Here is a 10,999-nt window from a genome sequence, read left to right on the forward strand (position 1 = left end):
CAGAAATATGTAACCCAACTTTCAAACAGACTTCAGTCTTTGAAATTAGGTAAAGTTGCTTTTAGTCCACCCTGTACATTGTCGTCTATGCAGTAAAGAGACAACACATGGATTTCCATTTGAACATTCCATATCCTACCAAATTAAATGAAAGAGCAAATATTGAAAAACTAGATATCTGAGCTGTAGTATGATATAAATATCAAAGTATCACGTTTGCTTGCACCAGTTGGATGTAAACTGATTATTCTCAAAACAATAAAATACAAAGAAATTACAAATTTATAATAGCATGAACATTGATCAAAGTCCTTTGCCCTATTCAATATGTCTGTTTAATACATGCCGAAAGCATTTCCATCCACCATGAAACAGAAAACTAATAAAAGGGTTATTCTGACTGCTATGAATAAAATACGATTGTGACAAAGTAATACATGCATTATAAGATGTGCATCATTTAGCTACCCAGTTGCTATAGCATTAAATGTATTCAAATATGGGTTAATATGTACTCCCTTTGTTATTTCGGTTGTTATTGCCAACAGCCGTTTTATGGCATTAGGCCATTAAAAAGTACATTTACCTGTTCGACTGTGAGCGCAAAGCGATTCACTTTAGAAACAAATTTACCAAAACAAATGAATATTTTATAATGATATAATTAAATGAAGAGCGCGGTTTAGCTGAAACGATATGTGTAATGACATTGATTCCTTATTTTATACTATCTGGGTATAAAACAAATCATTACGTTTGTGCCAAGTAATAGGCATATTCAATAAAGTCAAGTGTTTTATTATTATTATTATTTTTAGATTTATTTTAGACGAAAATGAATGGCAAAAATCTTGATTAAATATTGTTTCAAGATTCATTATTTACAATTCTGTGCCAAATAATCTAAATACAATGTTAAATTCAATTGATTACGTAATCCTATCAATTGTATTGTTTTAATTAACACGTTATCACGGTAAAATATTAAAATCTAATTTGTGATTAATTTGAAAAAGATTGTGAAAACAAAAAAAAAAAAACTTTGCCAGACCTCAAATAAATTACCCAGGGTGCAAAACCTAGTTGGTACCTTATTATGTAATTCTGTAACTGACTAGGCACAGTTCTGTACCTGATTAGGTACAGGTACCTGATCAAGTAACTTGCCCGGACTGTTCAATGCATTTCACACCTGCAAAACACAAGTCACCCAATTTGGAAAATTGGACGTTGAATGTACACTCTCGCGAATATCGAGTGGCACCATTTTCCAATATGCCAGCGCTCACATCTGACACAATAGATGAACAGACGCTGCAGTTTGTTGGATGTAAGTGGATTTTGATATTTCAAGTGCACATTTTTGTCCAAGCCAAACTTATTCTAAAGGGGCTGAAAAATGGGCTGCCATGTATGTGTGGCTGTGCGTGTGTCTGTCTGTGCAGAAAATGTTAACCTTTTGCAAAACAATTTTCACCTTCGGCTTCTTTGGTTGATTTCTCCCCTAATGCTTTGATGGATTTCAATGGGACTTGGACATAATGACATTGATATGTATGATGTCAACAGGTGTGAGGTCAAAGGTCACCTAGGGGTCACTTGAGGTCAGTTTGCAATGTAAATCAAAATTGTTATTTTGTATTATTTTCTTATAACAACTTCCCTTCTGGAAGAGACACATTTTACACACCGTGAAATTTACGAATATACTTGTTTTGCAATGAACTATTGGCTACCACCAATTTTCATTCAAAATACCGGTTATTATTGCAACAATGCTTGAGATTAATATTGGTTAATATTCAAGAAGAACCTTTGAGGTTTCATATGTGGGATACGTGCAGTTATCAATATTTACATTCAGTTATATATAACTCTGGGCTAGGTTGCAATTCACTTACACATCTCTTAATTTTTTTGAAGTAAAATTTCAATAATTGTATTACTCATGGTTCTTTTCTTTTCTTTTCTCCGTATTATTTCTATTAAACCTAAATTACTTGATGTGATTTTTGTTTGAACTAAATTATAATTTTGCGCTGATTTTTCAACTTTTTAAATATTAATGAGTTGCGAGGAAATCGCGTTGGTCCATAACCATGTAGATCGATACGCAACAAAAACTACTTTCTTTCACCTAAATCGTTATGTACTGGTTAAAAGAGTCGTAATATCCAGAGTTGTACGTTTCCATTTTATTTTGGCGTGAATAAACTGTGAACCCTAAATAGTTAGAATGCCTAATTGAATTAGGAGTACTCCTATTAACATATATCGGGAAACCTCGGATCTGCTTCTAAGAAGGACATGTGTTATTACTATAGGACAACATGGTTCCATAAAATTTGACGCGTCTTGAAGTGAGTATTATAGTACTAGAGTACGAGAGGATATGAGTACCCCAGAAAGAATGTAAATCGATGTAGATTTTCCAATATCGTCTTTAATGGAATGATCATGATTTATTTATTGTATAGCTCAATCAACCTTAATGAAAATTACTTCAGAATGTGCTTTCGAAAATGTCACATTCTAATATTGTAATGACACAGACATCTATATTTGAAAACAAATTGGTATGCGATGATTTCGATTAGGCCTATTTTCTGCATATCATCACCCTTCCCATTTCGCAATTTTTACACCACGAACTCTACAAACTAGTGATATCTAATTCATCATCTTCTGATTGAATTCCAGAAATCATTTTAAGAAATGTGTAAAAAATGTAAGCAACCTGAAAAGCCAAACAATTTCACTACAGACATTGGACTATATCTTGTCTTATTTTACAGTATTTTTTTTTTTTTTCGTTTATGGTTTTCAGAAAAAAATTACATGCAGATAATAAGTATTATGTGTGACAAGGAAATCTTTTGTTAGTGATTTTCCCCCTCCGTACAGTATTTCCTTTGACATATTTATAAAAAAACATATCATTATGTACATATTTACAGGACTAAATATACTGCAATGCATTGACGACTTCTATGCATCTATTCGCCGTAGAATTGATGATGTAACATGATAAATTACCATATAAGTCATGTTCACATGTTCGGACATAAGTCACTTATTACCGGTAATAAGTCGGTTATATCCAACCGTGTGAACAGGACTAAAGATGCCTAAAAAATTTGGAATATAAGCATTGAACCATAGATATCAAAGAAAAGGGATATACGCTGGCGAAGTTAATACATCGGATAAACTACCTTAGCAATGGATGGAAACAATTGAGGACACATTGATATGAATTGAAGATTGAAGTGACCGCCAATTATGACCATTAGGCATTGGGCTACGAAGCTAAAAAACATGGTTCACTACCAAAAAAGGGTATAAATTCTACCAATGCTTTTTGAAAAGCTGCATATCTATAGTGTATGAAATGCAATGATAGACATCTGAAAGTAGTAGCTTACTCTCTGAATTCAGACGTTTTGTGAAGTTGTAAAAACCCTTTATTTTCAATTGTCTTACACAATATGGATAACAACACATTGCATTTTCCCAACCAAATGACTTTTAGCTTGCTTCATACAACTGAAAGTGTCAGAAAACTTGACTCAGATAATCATTGGTAAGTTTCCAGTGTATTTTACGGTATCATGTTTGTCAAAAAATATTTATAGTTTTTTTTTTAAAACTAGTTTTATCCATTTGTAAAAGGGTGTTCTTATTGGGATTTATTATCAAAAATCTGTCAAATGGTGAAAAATCATGCCTAAGACTGCAGTTTATATAATTTTAAAGTTAGAATCATGTTATCTCGTTTTAGGTTCCGATCCTGATTGACTCAAATTTATTCAGAAATGCACTTTTGGTTCCATCACAGTTGAAAAGAGCCAATGAAAGGGTACCAAGGGGATTTTTGCAAGATATCACGCATCTGGAGATCTCTACTAGTTTCAATAAGGGCCATCAGTCCGAAAAGCCAATATTTTTTATATAGTTGAGGCTGCTGAATGTCGTCAACTGGCGCTTGGGAATCCTGTTGTGGAAAGATTGTGTCACCGTTCCAAGACGTTCATTCTGGAAAATTTGATATGCCGTTCACCGTGTTCGTGGGCACTCAGAAGGTCTTTGGCGATGTCAGGTGAAGCCACCATTTCAGTTGAAATACCCATCAGGCCAAAACGGTTTCTGCTGATGGGTTGGTTTAATTATTTTCCAATTGCTTCATCTTTGTGCATGCGGGATGGTTCAAGATCAATAAGATGGAGTGTTGGACTTTGGTACGCAATAGTCTCAACGAAGTAGAACAATACTCTACAGTCAAATAGTATTTACTGACTGCTGAAGGTTTTAGGCTGAAGTCTTTGGTACCACCAGGTGTTTCTTTATACACCGTTTCTTCAATAGTTTGGTCAATTCGGTTCTTCCCAAAAGAATTTTATTCACCAAACTGGGCCTAAGATATTACCACTTTAAAAGTTTAGCTAGACATCTGGGTGAGTATCTGACAACAGAGTCATTTGGCCATACAGGGTGGGCCATTAAAAAGTTTACACTTTTTTGATGGCTTATTTCTCAAAAGTGCAAACACATATTGAAATAAGTTGAACATATTTGTAAACCTCTATGTCTGGACTGTCATTGCTGAAAAGGGCATTAACATCCATGGTCTAATTACAAAATGGCGGCCATTTGAAGCAAGGGGTCAAAACCACTTTACACACACGTAAGTCAAATGGAGCGGATGATCACGCGATATATGGTGGTCGCTGGTTCACACCACAATGGATTAGGAACAAAGGAAGAAAAATAACAGTACGCATGAAAGTTCTGTCAATATTTCTCTTGTAAATTAACCATATTTAAATAAATATTTCTTTTTCAAACAGAATATGCAGCCTTCCAGTTGAACAGAATATGTAACAGTAGCTTTAAATAATCTGCGCAGTTAACGTTTGTGTGCAGTCGCATTCTAGATAATGTGCATAATTTTATACCCGAGTCTTCATGATGGTTATTGCACTATAACATAAATCTTATATAGAGATATAAGAAGATAAATTTATAAATAGTTGTCAGGAATGTCTCTCCTTCTCTTCGGAAAATATTTCTTCATATAGACACATGTAAACCGTAGCAGTGCTTCAATGGAAACGAGTTATTTGTCTCAAATTGTCATGAAATTAAAATATTGCACTAGAAAAGTAAGAATACAAGTAAAATCATATTTGACTCTGATAAAAATAGTTCTGTTTTTCATTACTGCTTATCGTGGTTCCATAAAGTCACGTATTTATGCATGCCACAGTGAAAATACTTCTGTCTTTAAAGTGTTCTTATCGTCCTTCAACGTGGCCTCCTTGCTCGCGAATACAAATCATCGCACGATCGTACATATGGTGAACTGCTCTTGAAGTAACCCTGGTGCGTCGGATCCTTGTGAACGCATCTGTAATACGTCTCCTCAGCTCCCGCAAATTCATTGGCCGTCCTTCGGCATACACAGACGCCTTGAGTCCTTGACATCACCCCAAAGGCAGAAGTCCAAAGGTGTCAGATCAGGACTACTCGGAGGCCACTCCACATGATGTCCAAGGCCGACAACACGATGCGGAAACAACTCCTGCAATATGTCTCTAACAGCGATAAGACGGTGGGCTGGCGCTCCGTCTTGAAAGAACCACGCCCTGCGGATGGTCCCGTTCGCTTGCTGTCCAAATATTTGGACCAGTTGAGGCTCTAGTTGATCATTGATTATGTCGAGGTAAACGTTTCCATTTATGTTCTGGTCAACGAATATCGGTCCTATCAACCGGTTGTTTCCTGTGACGGCTGCGAGAACACTAACTTTGCGTTTGTCATGTGGAACGTTAAAAGCAAAGTCTCTCGGAGGATTGCCTTTCGGTGCATACATCCGTACGTTTTGAGAAGAGACAGACCCGTCCATTTGAAAGTTTGCCTCGTCAACAACAACAGCGGTATCAAGAAAGCGACGTGCTCTGTTAACTAACCAGTTACAAAACTGAAGTCGCCGATTTGGATCTCCTGGTTGCAGTCCATGACGCTTAAGGATCTTGTAAGGGTGCCATTCGATATCATGAGTGATGATTCGTCTGAACTTTGTCCTTGGAATATGGGGACAATTGTTCCGTCGAGTACTCAATCTTGGGTTAGCTTGCAAATCCTTCTAACATCGGCAATGTGATTGGCTGATCTTCCTGTTCGTGGTCTCCCACTGTTAGATTTGTTCCGATTGAGAACAGTTCCATGTAAGTGAAACTTTTGTTTAATATTATAGATGTGTCGGCGACTAGGAAGTCTGGTATTCGGAAACTGGTTCGGCCATGCATTCAGGACAGAGCGCACCTTTCCGGTTCTTGAAATTTCCTCCTCGATGAAAATTCGTTCCTCCTTTGTAAACTGCCGCATTTTGAACAGCAAGAATCACCTCAAAGTACTTACACGGGTATCTCTAACATGAATGACAAGAACGCACGCAAGGCATTTTACATTTGAAGTTCCTCCAAACCTAGTGTATTTTTTTATGTAAATGAGCATGTCCAATCAGCCTTTTGTGTCAATTTCACAGGTGAATGATTTTCATTCACGCATGAGTCCGATGACCCCGGCAATGACACTCAAGTAAATGCATATAGAGTCATCAAACTTTTTTAAAACTTGCTTAAGCCTAAAAACTTAATATGCATGATCATTGTCTATAGTCTTACGTGTGTGCAAAGTGGTTTTTGACTTCTCTGCTTTAAATGGTCGCCATTTTGTAATTAGACCATGGATGTTAATCCCTTTTCAGCAATGACAGACCAGACATAGAGGTTGACAAATATGTTCAACTTATTTCAATATGTGTTTTCATTTCTGAGAAATAAGCCATCAAAAAAGTTTAAACTTTTTAATGGCCCACCCTGTAGTACACGGGGATATATCTTGCGTAATGTTGCTTATCATAAGCAAAACACCATGACTCTGATGTAATGCAACTGCAGAACCCAATTATCCTCTTTGGAGGCACTTAATAAACCTAAGAAAATAGCCACCATATTGATGTATGATACCCAAACAGACACAACCACTATTATTCGAAGGAGGTTCAGGTTCTCAAACAACCATAAACAAAATATTTTTTCATTATAGATTTTTGAAAGTCTATTTTATTTTTCATTTGAGCATAATCTAGCAGTTGATGTTGTTGTTGCAAACTCTGCGCACAGTAATAAAACAATAATTTGTTTAAAATATTTTGTTTTTCTGATGACTTGCAGTTAATGTAAGATTTCTATTTGTGTGGCTATAGTGTAAATGATGATGACGACGACGATGATGATGATGATGGTGGTGATGATGATGATGGTGATAATGATGATGGTTTAGATGATGATGATGATGTTGTTTTTGTTGTTGTTGTTGATGATGATGATGATGATAATGATGATGGATAATACAACTGATGTCAGATGATTATTAGAGTCGTGATGGTGACGATGATGGCAGTGATGAGGGATTTAATTTAGTATGAAATTCTCAACCCCCTCCCGCACCCACCAGTCAATGTTGTTTTGATACTGAGACAGGAACGAACAATTGGTCTAGTATTGGCTCCAACATTGCTTGGGGGGGGGGGGGGTTGCAAGCAATATGAAACATTAATGTTTGCCACTCATGTTACTTGTAATGTTTAAACAAAGAGCACGTTTCTATGGTATCACTCACAGCATGGAAATAGTAGACATGCTCACATTTTCGGCAAGCCCCACGTGTCAAGGCCAAATCGACTTTTACAATGTTTATTGAAGAGATAAGATATGCATACTCTTAGTTTGCGAGAAGATAAGAGGTCAAACGTTTCCATGTTAAAATAGAATTACATGCTAGGCATGTTTGTTCCTCTTGTCGTTTGTGTATTAATTTTCATCATTATCATCATCATCATCATCATCATCATCATCATCGTCATCATCATCATCATCATCATCATCATCATCATCATCATCATCGTCGTCGTCGTCGTCATCATTATCATCATATCATCATCATCATCACCAACATCATTACCTGACTACTAGCCACAACTGAAACCCATACCAAGGAAAATAAAATATCAATTTTGCTGCAAACCCTCAGAGAAAATTAATATACAAATATTTAAAATCGTGTTTTATTACAACGTATCTAATAGTAATAGGAATTTACACACAACCATGACACTGCTAAATTAAGCTGAAATGAAGAAAAATATACTATAATAAAGTCTAAAATGAAAATAAATGTTGTTTTAACAGTTTGCATATCTGAAGTCAGCTGATTGCATACTAAGCTAGCTGAATATTAAGTATGGTATCATACTTATCAAAAGGCTTATCACAGTGCCCAGCTAGTATAATTTCATACTTATAGCAGAAGACATCATTGACCAAACACATTGTAAAATATTATTTCGATCAACAAAATCTGAAATCTATTCTGTAGAAGTAAATACTAAGGAAAAATAAAATAACGGGATCAAAATAAAAAGGGATAAGGTGCAGATTTTTAAAGTTAAAAAACAGGCGACAATGGGACTCGAACTCTAGATCTCGTGATCACAAAGCATTAACAAAACCACTATACACTGTAGGAGGGCCGTTGTTAGTCGTGCAAATTTATTTATAATAAGTATAACGCTAACGGTCGACACAATCAGTTTAAAAAGAAATCAATGTAATTTTCTTTCTTTAAATTTTGTCGACCGGTGGGAAGTTAATGAATCAAAATTCCAAATTTATTTTTACAACCCTAAATACATTGCCAACAAATATATTCGGAGGAAACCGATAAAATTATGTCTATTTGATACGTTTCAGTTAAGTTTTCTATCACGCCACGGACCATACGTACATTGAATAACTTAATATACATTATAAATCGATTAACTGTTCAGAGAGTTCCTCGTGTAGCAGCGGTAGAGGCTGTGACTTGTGAACTATAATAGGTTTAAGGTTATAATGATAGCCATGAGTTCGAATCTTCTGTAGTGCTATTTTTAATAATATTACTTTTCCTATCCTCTTCTGTACGATATGTTTAAAAGCTTTTTTACCTCAACTTCTTTCTTTTTTTCTTTTTTTTTTTTTTCTTTCTTTCTTTTTTTCTTTCTTTCTTTTCTTTCTTTTTCATATTGTCAATTTACACTTCTTCTGAATTGTGTAGTTATCCAAATTTCTTTATACACACCTTGCTCCTAGCGAGTGTGGCTCCATACTTATATGTTAGCAATATTCCAAATTGGCCGATGTTTTTGCCCCAAGCACTAAGTATGATATCATACTTATCGAAAGGACGATACACACACATTCCCCCTAGTAAGTATGTTTTCATACTAAACAAGTACGTCTTCATATTTATAGCAGAAAACATACTTGGCTCATGCCTATATTAAATCATACTTCAAACAAAATATTTTTTCATTATAGATTTTGAAAGTCTATTTTATTTTTCATTTGAGCATAATCTAGCAGTTGATGTTGTTGTTGCAAACTCTGCGCACAGTAGTAAAACAAGAATTTGTTGAAAATATTTTGTTTTTCTGATGACTTGCAGTTAATGTAAGATTTCTATTTGTGTGGCTATAGTGTAAATGATGATGACGACGACGACGATGATGATGATGGTGGTGATGATGATGATGGTGATAATGCTGATGGTTTAGATGATGATGATGATGTTGTTTTTATTGTTGTTGTTGTTGTTGTTGATGATAATGATGATGCTGACGATGATGGATAATACAACTGATGTCAGATGATTATTAGAGTCGTGATGGTGACGATGATGGCAGTGATGAGGGATTTAATTTAGTATGAAATTCTCAACCCTCCCGCACCCACCAGTCAATGTTGTTTTGATACTGAGACAGGAACGAACAATTGGTCTAGTATTGGCTCCAACATTGCTTGGGGGGGGGGGGGGTGCAAGCAATATGAAACATTAATGTTTGCCACTCATGTTACTTGTAATGTTTAAACAAAGAGCACGTTTCTATGGTATCACTCACAGCATGGAAATAGTAGACATGCTCACATTTTCGGCAAGCCCCACGTGTCAAGGCCAAATCGACTTTTACAATGTTTATTGAAGAGATAAGATATGCATACTCTTAGTTTGCGAGAAGATAAGAGGTCAAACGTTTCCATGTTAAAATAGAATTACATGCTAGGCATGTTTGTTCCTCTTTGTCGTTTGTGTATTAATTTTCATCATTATCATCATCATCATCATCATCATCATCATCGTCATCATCATCATCATCATCATCATCATCATTATCATCATCATCGTCGTCGTCGTCGTCGTCGTCGTCATCATTATCATCATATCATCATCATCATCACCAACATCATTACCTGACTACTAGCCACAACTGAAACCCATACCAAGGAAAATAAAATATCAATTTTGCTGCAAACCCTCAGAGAAAATTAATATACAAATATTTAAAATCGTGTTTTATTACAACGTATCTAATAGTAATAGGAATTTACACACAACCATGACACTGCTAAATTAAGCTGAAATGAAGAAAAAATATACTATAATAAAGTCTAAAATGAAAATAAATGTTGTTTTAACAGTTTGCATATCTGAAGTCAGCTGATTGCATACTAAGCTAGCTGAATATTAAGTATGGTATCATACTTATCAAAAGGCTTATCACAGTGCCCAGCTAGTATAATTTCATACTTATAGCAGAAGACATCATTGACCAAACACATTGTAAAATATTATTTCGATCAACAAAATCTGAAATCTATTCTGTAGAAGTAAATACTAAGGAAAAATAAAATAACGGGATCAAAATAAAAAAGGGATAAGGTGCAGATTTTTAAAGTTAAAAAACAGGCGACAATGGGACTCGAACTCTAGATCTCGTGATCACAAAGCATTAACAAAACCACTATACACTGTAGGAGGGCCGTTGTTAGTCGTGCAGATTTATTTATAATAAGTATAACGCTAACGGTCGACACAATCAGTTTAAAAAGAAATC

The sequence above is a fragment of the Amphiura filiformis genome, unplaced genomic scaffold, assembly GCF_039555335.1.
Source record: "Amphiura filiformis unplaced genomic scaffold, Afil_fr2py scaffold_214, whole genome shotgun sequence".
In the NCBI taxonomy this organism is placed as follows: Eukaryota; Metazoa; Echinodermata; class Ophiuroidea; order Amphilepidida; family Amphiuridae; genus Amphiura; species Amphiura filiformis.